The sequence below is a fragment of the Pterocles gutturalis genome, unplaced genomic scaffold (genome assembly GCF_000699245.1).
Source record: "Pterocles gutturalis isolate BGI_N339 unplaced genomic scaffold, ASM69924v1 Scaffold52164, whole genome shotgun sequence".
Taxonomy (NCBI): domain Eukaryota; kingdom Metazoa; phylum Chordata; class Aves; order Pterocliformes; family Pteroclidae; genus Pterocles; species Pterocles gutturalis.
In genome coordinates, this window is record NW_010135169.1 from 6,531 (window position 1) to 9,316 (window position 2,786).

Below are 2,786 nucleotides of genomic sequence, written 5' to 3' on the forward strand. Positions count from 1 at the left end.
CAACAAAGCTGTTCTGGGACAGAAAGTAATATTTTCATTGTGAACAAAGAAAGCCTCTATGACAGCACTAGGTGGCAACTGCTAATCAGTGCTTCACTATGTTATCTGTATTCAATAGGAACCCAAACTGGTAGTCAAATAAAAATGTGAAAATAAGAGATGATCTCAAGTTTGCTTTGCAGTGAGGAGGCTTACTTTCTACGTTTTGCTAGTGTAAGTACAGTAAGCCTGTTACCATTCAATTCCGCTGTACAGAGGCGTTAAGAGTAGTTCATCTGCAGTTTTCAGGTCCAAAGTACAAACTAATCTACTATGCTTCCTCTGATGACACTTGGAAGTTGGGACACAGGAGGATGCTAAATGCACCTTAGTCATTTCTAACTTACAAGAAGCAGGTTAAACAAATCATTGACCTCAAATTGAACTCTGTATTGACACATCTCATCAATCACAAGAAAATGCCCATGTAAACTGGGCCTTACCTTATCCTTTTCGTGGGGAAGGAGACACACTGGTGGGAGACAGGAAAGAGACTCAAAACTCTCCTTCACATCAGCATTAGTGGTTGCTTTAGTGTTGAGTTGGTACAGAGGTCCATCTTTAAGAAGTCTACCATGGCCAACAGCACGTTTGACAGCTAATCGTAATTGCTGGTGAAAAACGGAGGCAGCGCTACCTCCAAACAATGCAGACACATCTTTCTGACCTTTCAGGAAGCGCTCGATGTTCTTCAAGGATGAGCCACTAGACTCAGCCAAGCCCTCAATTGCCCGTTTAATAAGTTTATTCCAGTCCACATTTGGTTTACCATCCAACTTGCCATGGTTCCGAGGCTTCGGAAGTGCTATTCTCCCAGGATTATCAGGATCCTTGTAGGAGTTGAGACCCTTGTTAGAGACTTTTAAAATAGTTCCATCTTTAACACTCAACTCTAACTGTTCCAGAACAGTTTTGCGGTCCAAACCGTGCGAAGATGACACTGCATTGCATATCCTCTCCTCTGAAGGACGCTGTTTTTGCTTCTTTACCTTTTTGATTGCCTCCAAAATCCACTCTGTATACAGCGGGTTGGCGAGTTTTACCATGGTGAAGAATTCTGTATATCCATAGAGTCGTTATCCTTTATCCTGATGCTGAACAAGTTTCACACGATGAGAAAACAGATTCTCGAATGATGGGAACCAGCTAACCATAGCATGCAAGTTTTCTGTTCTGAATCACTCCTCCTTTCTCAAACATTATTTGTTTTCACACTGAAGAGAGAGAAGTAAAACAATTAGGAATCTCCTCATTCTTTCTAATAAATTCCATAACAGCTTCAGAGAGTTTTTCCACAAAGGTATAAAGGTTTCAGCATATCTCACCTCAGCTTCTGGTCTGCACACTCACAATCACAAGTGTAGCATTAGCCCTGGAAGAAAACAACAGGAGGGACATTTCCAAAGAACAGTTAGGGAAAAAAAAAAAAAAAGGCAGTCAACATTAATTCATTAAACACATAGGAAAGTTTTAATTCACTACTACAGTTCTGAAACACTGAAGTAATACTTAAGGTTTTATCTTCACTACTAATAAAAGCATACTTTAACACTGAAATAACTCCAGACAACCTAGAGAAAAAAGTGTGCCCTTCTTAATTCAATCTATAAGTCAGTATAAATTCTATGCCAACTTTTGTATAATTGCTGAGCACAACCTAAGTTACTATAGCGGGGGGGAAGAACACAAAAAAAGATCTTAAAAAAGGAGGAGCTCTCTTCATTTTTGTACATGGAAGACACTGCCTGAAACTTCAATAGAAAGCAGGAGGAATAGCCAAGAGCCTTGAGCAAACAGTAAAAAACTTTCAGAGCTCTTCCAGGAGCATAATCATAGGTCTGATTCCCTCCTGCCAAGAAAAGCTATGACAGCTGTTTCATCAATAAAAAAAGTAAAGAAATGCAGCTGGAGATTGTAATTAAATGTTCCACTTTCAGAGACCATAGAAAAGAAGAATACAACATTATAATCTTCAGTATAGATGAGGCACACTGAAAACACTTGAGGACAAAGTAACAGGTGACCATACACAATGAAGAAGGAATGCTTATGACACTGCTAATTAAAGATGCAGATGGAAGGGTATGAGGCTCTACTTCATAGCCTTTAGTTGTCTTTAACAAAGACTTTTTCTAAATGTGATAATGCTATGCTGTGCTGAAGCTCTACTGCAAAAGTACACTGAGAAGGATTTATAAACTGCTTATTACATGGAATAATGATTTTTCTGCAAGAGAAGTTTTAGTCATGAGCTAGTCATCAACATCATTCTCTCAGTCTGCTTTCTAGTAAACAATGAAGAATTTATCAACACACAGAACACATTTGCATACCGACATCAGACTCAATTGCACAGCTCCATACGCCAGTACTAGAAAGATTCAGACCAGAATTCTGTTTAGAACAGAAAGGATGCAGAGCTTGCCTAGAGTTCTTCTACCCCAGGAACATCAGATGTAAAGGGAAATACGGCCCACGAGCCCTGCCAGCCTGGCAAAGGGAAGCTGTGCTCCCGGGGTGCCCCAGCGCGCCAGGATGCCGGGGCCCAGGAGGACGCAAAGCTCTGTCCCCGGCAGAGCTCCGTGCGCAGGACGTTACGTAACCGCCCGGACAGGCCGGGGCGATATCGGGACAGTCCCTACGCCGGCTCGCTCACTCTCTCGCTATCGACGTGACAAGCGGCCCCTGCACCTGCTACCGCTCGTCCCCATCCCCATCCCGGACAGGGCCCGCGCACGGCGCCCCGA

General features: G+C 42.4%; 1 pseudogene across 1 annotated transcript; it reads right to left on the minus strand.

Moving 5' to 3' along the window:
• Positions 1-386: 386 nt before the first annotated feature.
• On the minus strand, positions 387-1,434 carry LOC104467849 (annotated as a pseudogene). Its single transcript, XR_727613.1, has 2 exons — positions 1,365-1,434; positions 387-1,253 (listed from the first exon to the last, which is right to left on the minus strand). The product of XR_727613.1 is annotated as a histone acetyltransferase KAT6A pseudogene (transcript).
• Between the last annotated feature and the right edge of the window lie 1,352 nt (positions 1,435-2,786).